This window comes from Emydura macquarii, unplaced genomic scaffold (genome assembly GCF_026122565.2).
Source record: "Emydura macquarii macquarii isolate MOO-44397 ecotype Brisbane River unplaced genomic scaffold, CSIRO-AGI_Emac_v2 contig_3114, whole genome shotgun sequence".
Classification (NCBI taxonomy): domain Eukaryota; kingdom Metazoa; phylum Chordata; order Testudines; family Chelidae; genus Emydura; species Emydura macquarii.
Genome location: NW_027133251.1, coordinates 6354872 through 6373861, shown reverse-complemented (window position 1 = coordinate 6373861; position 18990 = coordinate 6354872).

The following is an 18990-nucleotide window of genomic DNA, read 5'->3' as shown; positions in this document are numbered from 1 at the left end:
CATCTTAAGGCTTGTGCCGGAGCTGCAGTTCCTGTATGGTACAGGACTCCCGCTCCTGTGTGTCTTTCTTATGCTATCTCAGGTAATAAATAAGCACTTTTGACATCCTTTTGCCAGTGTGCTTCCATTCCGCCACCAAGATAAAAATACCGAACACTACACAGACATTAAACACTTTTGAACAAGGTTTCGGGTTTGGAATACAGAGACCTCAGCATCCTTAGTATCAGGGCAAAATGACCATTAGAATCCTTTCAACCTTTTCTTAAAGATACTGAAAATAAGGGTGCAGGGGGAATGCTTAATACTTTACTTGTAAATGTAAGTAAGGCGTTCATTTTAACAATAGCACTTCTTTCCTGTCCATTTAGCTGGGGAGGATCTTTAGAAGGAAAAAACTTGTATATGAGAGTCTCTCAGATGGTATTAAAGATGGTAATAAACTGTCCTTTTATGTGTGGTGGGGGCAAGTGAAATGAGAAGATGCTAGTGGAGATAGGCTGGAGCTGTTGTTCATGCTGTTATTGTTAAAGTCCCTGTTTAGCTTATCGTTAAAGTCCCATCCTGTTTTCTCTGCAGGAAAACACAAAAGGAGAAAGAACAGAGAGAAAAGGCAGCTAGATGATAAATAGGGGTTCTCATGGCCCGCCCGTGGGCAGCTTCTGCTCCCGCTGACGGTAAATGCCTCACCCTAGCTCTGCCCCTCTGTCCCTGCTGCAGCCACGACTGGCCCACAAGGCCCCACTGTTTCTGGTAGCAGGGCGATTCCCGCATCATGAGTCTCCTGCCCCCCCCAGCACCAGGACCATCCTCATCTCCAAGCCAACCTCATCTTCAGCACAGCCAGCTTGGCCACTCTCCAGCAAGCTCCAGAGCAGTCGCACGACTCCTGGCTGGTCCCTGTGCCTGCCGCACCCCGGGGGGTTGTGTTCGAGGTCTCCACAGACCCCTAATGGTCTCCATGCTCTGCAGCTGTCACTTCCACAGCCAACTGCCCAGCCCTGCGCTGCTTCCACACTAGGGGAGACTTGGACCTGCACTGGGTCTGGTTGTGCCTCCTGGGCTCTCTTGAGAGGGTGGGGTGGGGGAGCATGGCCCTATTTGACCCTCGTTGCTTGGCCCCCAGGGGCACTGCAGGGCATCAGGTTCAATGCGCTAAAGGATGTGCTGTGGTCAGGGAAAAGCATGAAGGGAGCCCACAACCTGCAGCTGCGGGCCCGGACCCTCAGCCACCACATGGTGTCTGTGCATGTGGCAACTGGTGAGTGCCCACCCCTGCACGGGCTCAGCCCCCATTCTAATTTCTCACCCCGTCTCCTAGAGTGGGATCACCAGCCCAACCTCTCCCCTTTGTCCGCCGGAAGGGGTGGCTGTCTCCCAGCTACAGTCCCTACCCCTCCCTGGGATGCAGTCCCTGGATGCCCTTCCATGGAACATGGTCACACAAGGGCCGTCGGACCCTGCAAGTCCTGGGTGCCGTGCTGAGGGAAACCACCGCTCAGCTGCAATGCGTGTTTGGTTTTGTCTTGTGCACCGTGCAGGTGAAAGCAGCACCTGGAGGACAGGGCTGCTTGGGGCCAGGGCAGGACCCCCAGGATTGAGTGGAGGCTCCCAGGCCCAGCCTGTGGGCCACTTTTCATCACTCAGAACCAGAGACAGGGCAGGCCCTGGAATCAGCCCTGCTGGCTGAGCCCTGGGAGGTCTCCACCTGCCCCTGGCTGTCTGTCATGTAGCTCTGGCAGGCTGCCGGCATCAGCTCTCCTTTTACTGCCATTGGGGCCCCAGTGCCGAAAACCTGACCCACACTGCCCCAGAGCCATCCCCGCCATCTTGGTGTGCAAGGTTGCTGGATGCCTGGGCCCAAGCCTGTGTCGATGGGCAGGGCCCTGAGGCTGCTCGGTGAGGTGCGGCTGTGTGGAGATAGGCTCAGAGGGCCCTGCCCCCACCTGGACAGGACTGGTCCCATCACTACCCCTTGCCCCTCATCTCTGTCCAGGCAAAAACTGGTTCCCGCCTCCCCTACAAGGCTGCTGGTCCTCACCTGGCAGCTCCATGCTATAAGTTGGTAGTGTCAACCCAGTGTAAGAGTGGTGCGAGGTAAGAATCAGGCCCGGTCTTTGCTTTCTGTTTAATAATTTGGTTGTGAATTCCACTTTGGTAATCACCTTTGGTTTTTTTAAATTAGCATCTGGCTGATGATTATTTATACAAGAAGGACCGTTTGAAGGGTTCTACAGTAATTAAGTTTAATCTGTTTAGCCTATTCTTTTAATGTAAAGGTAATTGCTTTCCACAGTTATAAATCTTAAGCAGAGCTCTTCAAGCAATAAACAGGGAACTGTATCTTAGTAATTGTCTATTGACTGCACTTTCCAGTATGAATTAATTTTCAGTTACAAACTTCCTTCCTTACTGGATCAGGTCAAGAGTCTGCGTCTTCAACTGATGAATATTCTTATCCTGTGTAGGCTTGTCTCATATTGTATTGGGATGGAGGGGAAAAAAAGATTCATTTAGCACACGTTAATCTGAATATCAATACAGTACGACAGTAATACTGTGTCAGAATGCAAACTTCCTCTGCAAATTCCCATAGAACATAGATTTCCAGCCCACCGTATTTTCATTGCTGCTACACTTCATTCTTCCCCAGTGTTGCTGTCAAAGCTAATGGTTTGATTAAGAGAGAGACTTGTCAGGCTACGTCTACACTGCACTGTAGTGCAGATTTGGTGCTCTCTCCAATTTATGCCCAAGTTGTTGCACTTTAACTGCTCCATGTGGATGATACTGGTGTGAACTAAAAGGTATGGAGTTCATGTTAATGTAGTCTTCTTTCAAACAGGACTATGTTCTCATGAACAAGGTACCTTTTAGTACCAGCATCCACATGGGGCAGTTAGAGGACGACATGCTAGTATGCACTGCAATTCACACCCGTGAGCCCGAACTGCAGGGCTATGTAGTTAAGCCTTTAAAGTTACTGAAACTTCCACAGCAACCACACTCAAAATTCACCCCTACCATCTCTAACCCTTGTTATTCTAGCTGCCAACTCTAGGTCGTTCAGACCTAAAGATAAAAATTTTCAAAAGCACCTAAGTGACTTCAAAGCCTAGGACTAGATTTTCAAAGCTATTTAGGTTCCTAAAGATGCAAATAAGCATCCACCAGGGTTTTAAAAAATGCCTAAGAATTGAAGTCATTTCTCTGGAATTGTTTTATTTTAAAAAATGGAAGAGACTTCCAGCAACGTTGAAACATCCTGTTTTGACATTTCCAGAACTAAACATTTTGCGTTTTCATATTGAAACAATTTCCATTTTTTAATTTGATATTATAATACAAAATTTAAAAAAAAACAAAACTTAAATGAAACAAGCCAAATATTTTTTCTGAATTTTCCTTCATAGAGAATTATGAAATTTTCAGTTTTTGCTTCAATTCGAAACTAAGCCAAATTTCAAAATCTTGAAGTTCTTCACAGAATGGAACGTCCATCCTCCAGAGTTCTGTTACAAGGAAAGCTAAATTGCAATAAGCCGCTTCTAAACTTAAATAAGAATGTCGATAGCAGGTTTTCCACCAGTTTAACATGGTTTTTTAAACCAATTTAAGTTAAAAAAAAGAGTACAACTTTCCTATGTAGACAAAGCCTTAAATCTTCAAGCCCATTCAGTCCTTGGACTATCTGCAGAGACTTATAGAGAGGATGTTTGTTTCTGTCTATTTTTGTGATGTAGAAAATTGTCTATTATGAACTAAACTGAGTCCACTAATTCATTTCATACTGGCCACCGAATTGAAAGACTGTGCACTGGGTTTAATATTTGTGTGGTCATTTAATATTTTTCAATGGATGGAGTGTCACATGTGGCCATTTATGGGAGCAAAGAGACATTGTCTTATTGTATTTCAGTTCCCAGATGGTAGAAACAACATAATATGGGGTTTCATGTGATTTTGGCTCCATAATGGCTCCCCAAAACAAAGAAAGCCCCTGAATACTATAAAGACAACTGAAGAAGAGTTCTGTGTAAGCTTGAAAACTTGTCTCCCTCACCAAAAGAAATTGGTCCAATAAAAGATATTATCTCTCACACCTTCTCTTTAATATCCTGGGACCAAATGGCTACAACACCACTGCATATAAAGATACCAACATATTCAAGTACATGCAGATAAACTGTGCCATGCATTGTAGGGTCAATCTCTGTCATCAGTATTCAGACTGATTTGTCCCTTACCCCCCAGAGTAGTTCCATTGATTTCAGTGGAATTAGCTGTGAGGTAAGGCACTACACTTAACAATTATAGAAGAGGGTAGGGTCTGGCTCTTCATTCCTGCATCAGAAGTGAGAAAAAAGCAAGATATTTTTTATAACCAGTTTTAACCGGAAGCAACGTTTGTCTATACAAACCTGAAGAGTGCGGGGGGAAGGAAAGGAGACAAGGGGGACCCAGAAGTTTTATATGGACACACTGAGAAGATTTAAAAATAAATGAGATAAATCAATTTTTTCTATTATTCTGCATTTCTATTGCCTTTTTTTACCCCCGTTTATGAATCTGAATAAATATGCTGAAAATTATTCATTTTCCATAGCTGCAGAAAAAAAGGTACATATGTTGGTGATGGCACATGATAAATATCCAATGTTATTTTTCTGTTCTCTGGTATTTGTTTCAATTGGGAAAAAATAAAAAAGACTGAAAATATCTTCTTGATGCTCCCATATATGGAAATTGGGACGATAGGGGATATATTATAACCGGGGTCCAGGCATGGCTTCGACCCTAGGGAGTTACAGCTGCTATACCATGAATGTCACCATTTTAGATAATCTACATTCTGCTGTTACTGCTTATTGTTACAGAGGCCAGTGCCAGGTGCTTCAGAGGGAATTGATAGACTGAGTAATCATGAAGTGATCCATCTCTTCATCCATTCCCTGCCTCTAGCACACAGCAATCCCTGCCCATCCTGACTAATAGCCAGTAATGGACCTATCCTCCATGAATATACCTAGCTTTTTCTTTTTTTTTTTTTTGAACCCTGTTATAGTCTTGGCCTTCACAACATCCTCTGGCAAGGAGTTCCACACGCTGACCATGCATTGTGTGAAAAATTACTTTTTTTTCATTTTAAACCTGCTGCCTATTAATTTCATTTGATGACCCCTAGTTTTGTTTTATGAGAAGGAGTAAATAACACGTCCTTAATTACTTTCTGCACATCAGTCATGATTTTTTGACCTCTATCATATCCCCCCTTAGTCATCTCTTTTCAAAGCTGAAAAGTCTCAGTCTTATTAATCTCTCCTCATATGGAAGTTTTTCCATACCCCAATCATTTTAGTTGCCTTTTTCTGTACCTATTCCAATTCCAATGTATCTTTTTTTGAGACGGGGTGACATCTGGAGTTGCCTGGTGAGAGCTGGAGAGGGAGTTCTCAGTAGCCAGCCCACTGCTTGGTATCTCTTTTCCTCAAGAAATCAGTATGACCGATGATGAGCCGACCAGTCAAAGTTAAGGAGCCATCTATTTGCATTATCTTTTCCACAAAAATAATTTTAAAGCATCACACGTAATTAGTGCTAAACACTCCTCTCTGCCTTTGAAGAGAGAAGAGAATCATTTGTTAATAGAACCGGAATCCTTCCCACACAAGCAGCCATGACTTATGGTACAAACAAGGCTTCCCCAATCACTTTCCACCATGATGCTTCCTGGGATGGTCCCTTGTTTTGTAATTTTCTCACAATTTTTTTTTTTTTTTTTTTGTTTTTCCTTTGACCTGTCCAGTTTTGGTGGCCACACCAAGAGTTAAAATTCTCATTGGCATAGATCTCAGGGTCACTGGAACACACAAAACCTCCCATTAGGTCAATGTGCAGTCCCCTAGGAAAGATTTGTTAAAAGAACCAAAATTTTGAATTTTGGCAAAGAAAAAGTTTTTTGCTCTTTCAACCAGTTCTGCTCAGCAGTGAGATTCCAATTTTCCCTCCCAAGCTCAAGATGATGTCTGAATTCCACAGATCACACTACAGGCCACGGTCTTGATCCATTTCACTTACTTGTCCATAATTGCTAATTATTTCCCTTTAAATTATTTCCTCTTCCTCTCTCTGTTCTCAGGAGCATGCTGCAAATATTTCTGGATATAGATATTTGTCAGAACATGACAAAAGTATTCCTTAAAAATGTTTAGTGACTGAACGATCAGCTTTCAGAAGCAAGTATAAAAAAAAAGTATTGGTTCAGTGGCTCAGGACAATATAGATTCATAGATTGCTAGGCCAGAAGGGACCATGGTGGTCATCTAGCCTGATCTCCTTTGTCACACAGGTCAGAGAATTTCCCCAAAATAGTTCCTAGAGCATCCCTTTTAGAATAAATGGTGTGAAGGGAAAACAAGATGGGGTATCTGTTTTTAGAGAACTGATTTTAGAAATGGCTGTAAAAAGCCTGAGAGAGAAAATGTTTTTTAGCAGTTATTTAATCTTAGAATGTTTTGAAGTAATGAAATAGTTAAGAGGTCTAGATGCCAGTAGAGATGGAATGCAGAGAAAGACCTTGTAACTTAGATAAGGAAAGTTGCAAGTATTCAGTTAGAAAAATTCCTAGATAATATTTTTTAGTATGTGTGACCATGGAAACTGTGACGTGTAAAAACTTGTTTATACCACCCTATAAATACGGTCAGTTTTTTGGAAGCAAGCGTCGTTCCTTACATTTGAAGGGACCACCTTCTTTACGTAAAGAATAAACTTTGATTTTGCTAATCTGTTGTTTGGCTAGTTCTGGACCATCCGCTAAGGCAACGGACATATTAGTAAGGACCCCTGAGTTTGGGTTCTTCCACAACGGTCAATCATGATTTAAAAATGGTCAGTGAGAGAATCCACCACAATCTTTGGTAAATTGTTCTGTTAAAAATGTATGCCTTATTTCCAGTCTGAATGTATCTAGTTTCAACTTCCAGCTACTGGATTGTGTTATACCTTTTGGCTGCAGTAGGTGATAGAACCTCCTTAATCCTACTCAGTATTCCCGTGTCTATTCATCCAGGGATTAGCCCTTTGGCCACAGGGTCACACTGGGAGCTCACGTTCCATCCCCGTTACTCCACGGAAGGGCATCAGAAATGGAAGTGGTATTCCAGCAGCAGTTGCACCACTACCAAATACAAAGGTAAAATAATTTGTCTACTCCTACTCAAAATTCCTCTGTTTACACATCCCTGCATCACATTAGCTCTTTTGACCACAGCATTGCATTGGGATCTCATGGTCATCTGATTAGCCACCACAACTCCCAAATCTTTTTCAGTGTCACTGCTTCCCAGGATCAAGCACCCCATTTTATAAGTATGGCCTACGTTCTTTGTTCCCCAGATGATTACTTTTACATTTAGCCCTCTTAAAACACATTGTTTGCTTGGGCATTGTTTACCAAGCATTCCAGTTCACTCTGAATCAAAGACCTGTCTTCCTTATTATTTACCACTCCCTCAATTTTTGGGTCACTTGCAAACTTTTCAGTAATGATTATATGTTGTCTTCCAGGTGAGTGATAAAAGTGTTAAATCGCATAGGGCCAAGAACCAATCCCTACAGGAGCCCACTGGATACATCTGCTTGATGATTTCCTGTCTGCAATTATGTTTCCAGACCTTCCAGTTAGTTTTCACTCCATTAATGTATGCTGTGTTAATTTTAACTTGTTTTAGTGTTTTAATCAAAGTGGCATGCAGTACCAACCCAACCGCCTTACAGAAGTTTAAGTGTATTATGTCAACACTATCTGTTTTTAGCAAACAAATTTATAATTTCATCAAAAGAAGATATCAAGTTAGTTTGACTGGATCTATTTTCCATAATCCGTTGTTGATTTGTATTAGTTATTACCCTTCTTTAATTCTTTATTAAATTAAATCCTGTATCAGCTGCTCCATTACCTTGCGGAGGATCAATGTCAGGCTGACAGACCTATAACTCACTGCTTCTTCACACCCTAGTTCATTGGACTAAGCAGAGATGGACTTATGCTGCAGAGTTCGGATCAGAAACTGGATTGCTAATGTTCACTATGATTGGTTGTGTTCCGATCTGGTTATTTTGGTTTTCACCCATCTCAAGTACTGAAGCTGACCCCCTCCTCTTTTCTATGGGGGAAGAAAAGCATTATTACTTATTATTTGTGTAACAATGACCAAGGCCCCAAAAGGGGATCAAGAAGCTGTTGTGTTTGGAGCTGTACAATTCTATAGAAAGACATATTCCCTGCCTCAGAGACATCACAGCCTAACTTCAACATACTAAAAAGACAAATATGTCTAGGCTAAGGTGTATCATTGCCCTCTATATTACAGAATTAGTACTACTCAGCTGTGTGTCATGGGATCTCTGCTGCTAGGTATTAGGGGAGATTCTCATTCAGCTCACCTGGAGGGGGCCTGTGCAAGAAAATCTGAGTTGTAAATCAGTCACCATCCGCAGTTCAGATTGGGCACCATGTGTGGCATTGGAACAACCATGGAGTCCTAAGCCCCATATTGCTGGGAAAAAGACCCTTAAACAGCAAAACAGATCTGAATATAGGACAGTTTAGTGCTATTATACTAAATAAAATCCCCAGTTGATAGCTAAGTCATACTACGCTGGCAGCAAGTCTTTGATTATTTGGGTCAAAACATGTAATCAAAGAAAGAAGAATTATAGAGAAAGGGACCTGTTTTCAGGAGGAGGAAAACAGTGGGGGATTTTACTTGCATTCATTTTGCAGGACTGTGCCCAAAGAGGATAGAACAGGATTCAATTTTCATTGCATTGAATAGGAATAATCTTGCTTGATAGCAAGTTTCACACTTGTGCACAGCACCAGGAAACACTAAAGAGTGAGAGTGACAGCATGTTTAAAGTGTATTTAATATAACAGTGCCAGTAATGCTGACTCCAAGCATTCAAAAATCATAACTCAGGCTGCAAAACCAGGAGTTTATTATGTTTTGGCTTAAAACAATTTTTTTTTAAAGTTTGGGTTTAAGCTTTTAGCTTGCAGTCAAGTCATGTTTCCAGACTTTTGCTCTGCAATCATGAGAAATGGAATTTTACTTAAAAAAGTAATGTCAAGCTGAGGTTCTCACAGAACATTACTCCAGGAGCTGGGGCTTTAAACCACAAAATATCACCTGACATCATACAACCATGCGCTGGTAACATTGGGTGCTCCCTTCTGTACTTCAGCAGCACGATCTATTAGATGGCATTTACGATTGGAGGAAGCATGGTCAGAAATAAATAGAGCGTTTGAATTCTGCATCTAGCTCTGACTTCTTCGGAAGTCTTGGAGACCCGCCCGTGTGTCTCAGTTAAATGGAAATAATACAGCGCTGGCTTCTGCATGTGTCATTGGCCTGGTTGGAACCAGAACTGTTCAGCTGACAGATTCCCTAGTAATAACAGCGAATAAGACTTCTCATTGTTGCACGACCTATTGATTGTTCATTAGTTATTTTGATCACTTAAGAACTCCCAACTCTGAGATTTGGTAGGTTCCATGGGCATTCACAAGGAAGAGCAAGCAGGGGCACAGAACTCTTCCGGGGCTGAAGGCAGAGGGGAGAGCCAGCCCACGAGGGCTGTGGGGGTTACCAAACGTGCCCCTCCAAAAGCAGACAAATATTTATTCCTCTGCACTTCCCAGGTCAAGTCCAAGGTCAGGTGCATTATTATTAGAATTACTGTTGAGTTGGGAACTCTGATGTGCACAGTTGCAACACTCACACTTAGTAAAAGCCTTCTGTATCTGCAATAGTTTTATTAACAATTAGAAAAGTCACAAACACACCAACTCAGAAAGATAGAGACAATACAGAATGTGCATCTGAACATATATTTACACCACCCCTTGCAAAAAGACCCGAAGTGTTGGTCTTCATCCTCAGACTCATCAACACCAGTGGTCGTCTTCCAAGAGCTTCATCTCTCAAGGCATGCAGTATTACTGTACCTGTGTTGGATCTACCGAGGGAATAGCTGACTTCTTCTGGATACAGTCTTCTTCAGGTCTGGAGTGTAAGCTCAAAAGTTTGTCTCTCTCACCAAAGGAAGCTGGTCCAATAAAAGTTATTACCTCACCCAACTTGTATCTCTCAAAGCACACGGGCTGGAAGAGAACTAGGTGTTACACCAACGCCAACCTGCCTAATCCATATTCAGTAGGGGTTTCATCCCCTTACCGTATTCATATTTCTTCACCCTACTATTGTTGGGGTTCCCTTCTCCCATTGGTTACTAGCCCTTTTACCTCCAGCTTATTAGCATATACTTCAATTAGTTACCTCCCCACTCTTGTGGTTAGACATCTGCTGATGTTCCTGACTTAAAATATCCCAAATTGGTGTAAAGTAGCATCTTGTGGTTACCTATCAGCAGTGTGGTCATCATACCATTCTATCTTCTGATCTGGGGTTACTTCTTGTTAACTGCTTAAGCCAAATAAGGCATAAGGCCTTAGCAAAGTTATTGTCTTACAGGCCTCGTAGGCCCATTACTGCCTTAACTGGTACCCATGCCTTATCTAGCAAATACCTTTAGGCTACATCTTGAACTCAAAGGAAAGGGTGGCTGTGCTTTTGGTGCAGAATGATATGGAGTGAAACCCTGACCCCCCCTCCGAAGTCAGTAACAAAATCAATGGAACCAAGATTTCACTCACGGATTTTATCATCCCCAAGTTTGAAAACACTAACCACCCTGAAGTTCCTAGATGGCCTCTAGATTTGTTACAATAGCTATGGAGAGGTGCAGCAAGGATGTACTTGTGAATGTTTGCACTGCTGTGTGAAAGGTTAGCTGCAATTAAAAATAACCATACACATTGTCTACTAGCCTCCTGTACATACTTACTGAATCATGTAGCAAATTGCAACTTAAAATACCTGCCAGCATAGATTTAAGGCCAGAAGGGACCTCAATGATCATCTAGTTTGACCTGCCTAACACGAGACACCGAAGTTCACCCAGTGTGCTGGAAGGAATCACTCTTTCCTGTGACATAAATGAATCCTATCCAGCCCAATAGCTTGAGGTTGAACAGCTTTTCTTTTAGAGCATCCAGTCTCTATACTGGACTCCATGTGAGTTCACCACATTTCTTTGTAAGCCCTTCCAGTGGTTAATTGCCCGCATTGTTCAATAGTGGCTGCTTTCCCCCACACAATTTGATCTGATCTAACTTCAACTTGCAACCACTGGATCCTCTTATGCCTGCACATGCTAGATTAAAGATCATGAACATCCAATATCTTCTCCCCATGTAAGTGTAACCCACTAGCTAGCGTGGGTTACATCCTGCACTCCATGCCTGTGTGATGGCTGCCATCTTGACCGACACTAGGGATTCAATCAGGGAGCTCTAGCACTAAAAGCATTACACTTGACAGCTACCGGTGCACAGCCAGGCTTTCTAGGAACAGATCCACCTACCCTGTGGATCGTGCTCAGAGAGGGACACAGCACGCACTGACCAGTGGGATATATCTGATCAACAGAAGATGTGAATCTGTTACAATTCCAGATAGAGCCTGATTCTTAAACTCAAGCATGAACCCTCTTGGCCGACGCATGCAGGATCGGATCAGGGATCTCCAGAGCTAGAGGCTTGAGGTAAAGTGCTATGGTTCTGTAGCTAGGGGCTGCAATGACTCATCCTCTGTGAAGGGAGCTGTAACACACACTTACCAGGGAGTTATGATTTTATCTCTGGAGTCCCTAATTCAACCCTTAGTGGTGGCCTAGACAGTGACCATCGTGTAAATATTTATAGACCAGGATACCTACGGGAAAGTACCACTCCACAGGAGAGGATTTGGAGGTCAGAATGGAAGACCAGACCTAGCACAATGTTCACAGAGAAAGATTTAAAATGTGCAATGCAAACTAGACACAAATTGCTAGGCAGGGGCTGAATAAAGCCAATGCCTCTTTCATATTCTTTGAAAATGTTATTTTTTTCTAAATGACAAGCTGGAATGTTAAATCAGCTAAATGCATCAATTTGATAAAAACTATGCAAACCTTCATAAATATGCAGGTACCATCTATAACACTGACAGTTCAGATAAAGGATTTGGTTGCAGTTTAAAATATAAGTTCCACGTATGGAATGTTAAAAAAAAAAAAGTTGTTTGCATTAAGTACTCAGTATTTTTTCTGTTTCTGACAGTTACAAATTGTATATATTATTCATTTTCATCTCCCCCCCTCCCCCCCATGTCATCTTAATATTGTAAGAGGCTGGCCAGAAACAAACACCCACATGGGGAATAAATGGGGAGAGAAATGATACAGATTAAAATAAAATAAATAGCAGAAGACAGTTCCAATTACTAACTTTAAGTTAGATTTCACGGCATTTCATACCAGCATGGCATTAAAAATGAATCCATCAAATATGCCAGAGAAAAAAGTCTACCATACAGCAATCTATGAGATCTCCATCCTTTATCTTGAGCTCACTGACTTTTCTTTTTCATTTGAGAAGTGATTGGGCTTTGTGTGGCATGACCAGCTGCAACTCCTGCCTGTTTAGCAAGTGGACAGCATAGCTACTAAACCTGAGGAAGTAATCCATTCAAGGAATTTGGCAAACCAGCTGTGCCTGGTGAAAATAAACCTTAGAAAGGCTTCAGTTCTATGCACTTTGAGTGCTGTGGTGGCCATTGTTTGGTGCTAAAGCGGTTTTGCTGAGAGATAATATACGTAAGTTATCTTCCTAAGCTGAACTTCTGACAATTTAATTTTTGGACTGGAAGTTAAAACAAGAGACAAGTGTAAGGGACAATGAAAGTCCAAGAAGCTATCTAGACAATTGATCATTAAGAGGATAAACAAAATTGTGACTTAAAAGATGTTGAATATCTTATAATTTAGACACAGGTGAGTCAGTCTCATGTCTCTTGCTATCAGGATAGATAAAAATGCATTAGAAATCGCAGACTTGCCTCTCTTGATTCTATAGATCACTAGAGTTTAAAAGCTCACCAGGAACCTCAAAACACGGGAAACTCACCTGATTTGAGATTTTCTAACCCATCTAAAATTTTCTAAAAACTCAGCCCAGGGTTAGCAGCAGGTTTTCAAACTGGCTAAACAATGTAGCCTCATTTGGCATGAATGCACGTGTGCGACTCCTTTACGACGTCTATTTCGGTAGTTCCCCAAGAGTCCCAGTCAGTATCAGGGCCCCATTAATCTAGGTACCATACAAAACAATACACTAAGCCTAAAAGAGTTTAGAATTCACGTATAGTAAATTGGTCATCATGGGCTTAACTGGGTTTCTGAGTATGATGGGTTGGAGCCATGCTCTACCCCTCCCTTATCTCCTGTTTGGTGAGTTGGAGTTCTCCCCCCCATTTTGTTGTGACACAATTAAATAAAGCAGCAAGTTCCCAGCCTGCAGGCCTGTGAGATCTTGTTTTTGTGGAACTGAGAAGTTCCTTTACAAAGCCAAGATCCTGAGCCCCACACACAGGGCCCTAAATAGCATATGTCTACACTGCAATGTAAGGCTCGACCCAGGCTCCAGCCCAAACTCCCCTTTCATCTCCACACAAAGCTGCCTGATTCACCCAAGTGAACCCTCAGGATCCCAGCCTAAGGACCAGGAAGGGGCACTTGGGCCCAGAACTGCGTATTTCAGTGGGCATGCAACACAGGCCTGGTCCCCCAGATTCATGTCCTGAGAATCCACCAAGGCTATCCCACAATCTCATGGGCCAGAGTTTCTAACCTTTCTATCCCCAAACTGACCAATCGACTCCCAGAAAACGGAAGCAACCCCCTGCATTTAATGATTCCATTTTATTTTGGCTGCTGAACTGCAGAGTGACCCATCGCCTGCATTAACTACGATCAACAAGAAGATGGCCTTTGCCAAGAGTGCTGCTACCTGGTCATGGAACCAGAGTCAGATTTTGGTTAATCTGTGGTATGAGGTGAACAAGATGGTCGACTTCAGTAAGAGCGCCACAGATGGCCAGGACGTGTCCCAAGAAATAACTGACAAGCTGGCAGTGCCGGGGATTCAAGGGACTGGTGGCCAGTGCAGGGAGCAGATTAAGCAGCTCAAGAGTGACTACAAGAAAGCCAGTGATAAGAACTGCACCTTTGGGAACTCCCCACTATCCTACCTCTTTTACAAGGAGGTTGTCTGGGAGCGGAGTACTGCAGCGCGCACCCAGTGCTTCACGCTAGCCTGGTCAGTGAGGAAACCTTCTAACCCCATCGCAGGGCGCAACGTTCACCGATGATCTGGCACCTCCTCCTGGTCACTCTGGGAATTGGTGCATGAGAACGATGCCTCCTTCTACAGTTTTTTACCTTGTCACTCTCTCTCCGCCTCTGTTCTACAGCCCCTCCTTCAGCCCCAAAAACCACAGCATCTTTTTCATTACTCAGCCCTCTTGCTAGGCCACTCAGTGTTCCCCCCTTACAAGGGGGGCAAAGTCCCTGTTCCCTAGCAGTTTTAGGTAGTCTTCCCTACCACTTCCTTGGTACCACACCCTCAGTGGCTAGTAGGGGAACACAGTCCAGGGACACTCAGCTCAGGAGTTCTGGACTTCCCTCTCTCAGCCCTCACTGCTCCTTCCCTGGACTGTTTCCTACCAGGCCTGTTGTGTTTTTTCTCTGTCTCCCTCCCACTCCCCAGATGTACCCGCTCCCAAACCCTCCAAAGCTACCTGCTTTCCTTCAGCCTTCCCTAACAGCCCCAAGACATGCCTACCCCTTCCCAGGGAGTGATTATCCTTTCCCAGTACCAGCCCCTTTCGGTGGTCCGCTTCCTGGCTTTATAGGCCCCAGCTTTTCCTGCACAGCTGAACCTGCTTCCAATTAGTTCCTTGCTCCCTGGCTCCTCCTCCAGGTGCAGCCTGTGGAGTTAATTAGCCTGCCTGGCTATCTCAACCCCCTCCTAGCCTGCATGGGATGGACACCCCCAAATCTAGTATGGCAAAGTACCCCAAAGGCGAGCCAGCAGGCACTGGCTCAGGTTTCTGAAGGGACTCTGATACACACACTGCTCCCTGAGGAGACTTTACTGCCAGAGCAGCTGCTACACTTCCTGGGTCCATACTCAGAAGAACTGTTTGATGACCCCCTAGAAGAGCAGCCTGTTGCAGAACCAGCAGCAGAAATAAAAGAGACAGAAGTAACCCCAGAGCCTGGTAAGTTTCTGGTGCCATGTTTGTTATTAAGATATGAATGGGAGGGTGTCACACTAAGCATCCCTGTGTTCACACCCTATTGCAATAACCTATGTACAAAAGATGTCTTATGTGGTATTGAAAAGTAATAACTCACTGATCATTAGTATTCTTGAATGATGCATGTCCATGACGTGTTACAAGTTCTGAGTATATGCTGGAATTATGTCTAAAATGTATATAAACATGATATTTCAGGGCAGTTATTAAACAGCATCTTAAACAAAGGAATGGGTGTTTACTTCAATTCATATATAACCAGTAAACTCAAGACAGCAGGGGCAGGAGCTATCAGGAAAGAAACCCATTTGCATTTCAGCAAATATAACTGGGCGAAGAAAGAGCAGGGAGCTTCCTCCACCACCAGACTCCATATCGCCTTCTTCACAGCTTGAATGAACGTCGTTTGGAGGAGAAGCCCTCAGAAGAATCCATTTCAAAGGTTGACTGGTCTATAAAGACACAGGGCGGGGCTGAACTTCAAGTGATAAACAACTGAACCAGCTGATTGAATACAATATTAGTAAGGCCCTACTTAATTTGCAATTTTGCAGATCCTGAAATATTCGGCCTCCACCACAATTCTGTCAGCCAGCTGGCTGACCTCAGGAGCCATGGTCATCAGCACCATACATTAATGACTGCAATATAGTTACAGCAAAATGTCTGGTTATCAAAAAATTAGCAGGCATAATGTGATACTTGAGTATTTATATTGTTGCAGCAAATTTTTCTTAAACAAATCGATCTTCTCTTGCTTTTCCAAGTTACTGAAATGAATAAAGGTCCATTATTACTTTTCTGCAATTTTCCATTCTTGTCCACAATTCAGCTGCAATTATTTGATAATCACCCTGCAATTCAAGTAGGGCCTTTAGTATTATAAAAGTGTATTGAGTGAGGTCTTTTCTGAAAGCTACTGGTGACTAATATCATTGTGCAATGTGCGTATTAACAGGGATACTTAATGATATTATGTTTTAAAGGCTGTGGCCGAAGAGAGGGAAAAATTCCCTCCCAGCCAGGAGAGAAGGCAGCTATTTACCTGTCTCCTATGTAAATTAAGCATGGTAAAATTAAAAGAATGGAAGCCCCATTAACATACAGGGGGATGGGAAGTCCACAGGAAGAGAAGAAAAAGTATGAGGTCATCCTGCCTCTTGAAACAAAGTCATTGAACTTTGAGAGATATAAACAAGGGGAGACGCCATCTTTGGCATCCATAACTAGACAAACACAAAGAAAACCGTTCTTGCAAGCAAAGAAAGAAGGATCCTTCAACCAAGCAGGGCTGATGTCTCTGGAAACCTACTATAGGTGAGAAATCATCTTGAACCTGTACCTTGCTAGATTCAGTTTTAGACTTTAAATGCAAGTTTTCACTCTTCTTTGCTTGTAAACCATGCTGGTTCGGAGTATCCCAGGTTGGGAGTTACAGCAGCAAAGCATTGTACTCAGCAGCTACTCAGGATTTCAGGACAGGTGGTGACACAATCCTTCATTGGTCTGGACTGCACCCCTAACTGTCACAGAGGGATTGCTGGTGTATGACCAATGCAAATTTTATTAGAAGCAGCGTGTACCTGCTAATGGTTGAGTGGATGCCTGTGTCTTGGTGTCCCCTCCCTCCATGTGGAATTCAAAATGGAAAACAGGAAGTGCAAACAACAATGAACCAAGCATTTAACTTTTTTTTTTTTACTAGCAGTTGCATGTTCTTGCAGAGATGCACTTAGATATGAACAGTAGGAACCTTATATTATCTCCCTTGTTATTATGCTGCACCATACAAATCAGCAACTCCACATGTAACGAGCCCTGTAAACAGTGAATTGTATCGGGTAGGGCGGAGGGAAGGGAAATGTAGTGCATGTGTGAAAAAATCAGTGTCTCAAATATGGTAGGGGGGTTGTGCGCGGTCCAGAAATGTGCTGGGGGAAGGGCTAGCTGGGCAGTTCTTTGAGAGCCCATGTTATTGTGTGTTTGCATGTAGTCCATAGGCAGACACAGTCAGAGCAGGCTGTATCACAAGCAGGAATCCATATGGGCACTAATGCAGGACCCCGTTGCTTCCCTCCTGAATTTCAACACAGTCCTGGGTGCTGATAGCTGCAAACTTTTTCTGTAGCAGGAATTCCAAATAGGCAGTCACATTTTAGGGAAGGGTGTATTTTCTGGGCCTTCCTCGCTAGGACACCAGACCACTACATTCTGAGCTGTGTTCTTCAGTCCCCAATGCTTGAAAACCTCTGTGGCATGCACAGCTGCCTTGCCATCCGTGGCTCAGGACAGAATGTCCCTTTGCCATTCAGGATTGTTATGGCTTCCAGAATGTGGAATGCCTAAAATGATGGACAAACCTTAAGGTACACAGCACAACTCTTCCTCCCCCACCCCATCCTGAGGCTACAATGGGCTGCCTTTTTTAAGCATTACAGCATTTGCACATTACACCTGGGGCGAGCGCTCTCTTCACTCTGCTTAACTACGGAACTTCTGGGAACCAAAGTGTTCCTCTGGAAAACGTACTGAAGCCGAGTTTCACACAGTATCATTTAATGGCTGCGGGATTCCCCCGGCACTTTTTTGGAGGACGCACGGAATCTTATTTGAAGCACTGAGACGATAACGCCCTTCCACCTTAACAGCCCAGCCACAGGCCAGCAGGATGAGCGGTCATGGAGTCGTCGTTTTAAGGCACACTCATTTACACAGCCACCAAAGGGGTTAAGTCAGTGCAAGTTATACTTAGAGTGACTTTCTGCCCAAGTCACCCACAAGGCTAGGTACACTCAAGCTGTGGGGGATGTGCGTATTAGAAGCCCCCCCGGCTCCCTAAGCAGCAGGGCAATGCAATCCCTGTGGAAGGGCAGATTGCTTTTTTTTCTCAGGGGTTTCTACTGGGGGAGGGCAGAATTAGGGAGTAGTTGGGCAACATAAGCAGACAAACCAATGGTGCATCAGCATGTCCTCGGGCCTCCCAGCAGGCCACCTGCTTTTTGGGCTGCACCAGCCCCACCTCTGGGTCCTCCTGGCAGAAGGGAGGTTCCAGACACGCTGCACCACTTTCCAGAGGGGACTTTAGGTTGTTAAAGTCCTACACCAGGGCCGATGCTGATAGAAGCTGGAAGAGACTTTCAACTGAATGCAAGCCGCAATATGCACATAACACAACTGGCTGTTGCCACTGGATTAAGCTGGAGCTCAACTGTTCTTTCAGGGGCCCCTTTGGTGGAGCTCTGCATTAACCCACCGAAGTTTCTACACCACTCCCATCATCATGGCATCTGAAACCACGAGGCGGCAGGTTTGGTTCAGTTTCCCTCCTCATGGTACTGAAAGCTCTCTAGTTATTCTTCCCTTCCGTCCCCTTGTCAGAGTATCATCTTATATGTGCTCCTTGGGCTAATTATCTCACACAGCACACCTGGGTGCTCCATGCAGCACAGACACCTTTTGCAGTGCACCAATCTTTTGCTCCGTTGCCTCAATAAGCTTATATTGGACACTTGGGTACAACGTGGAAGTGATATTTTCATGGTTCAGGGACCTTCTGCTCCATCACTGAGCCTCTGATAGATCAGAGAGGCTGATTATTGTTCTCCTCAGCTTCCCTTCTCCTCTCTCCCATCCCTCCCCCATGCCCTCCAGAGTTTGAAGCCACTAAGATGCCTTGCATATGGTACAATGAGCCTCTGGAAATACTGGTCTTTTCTAG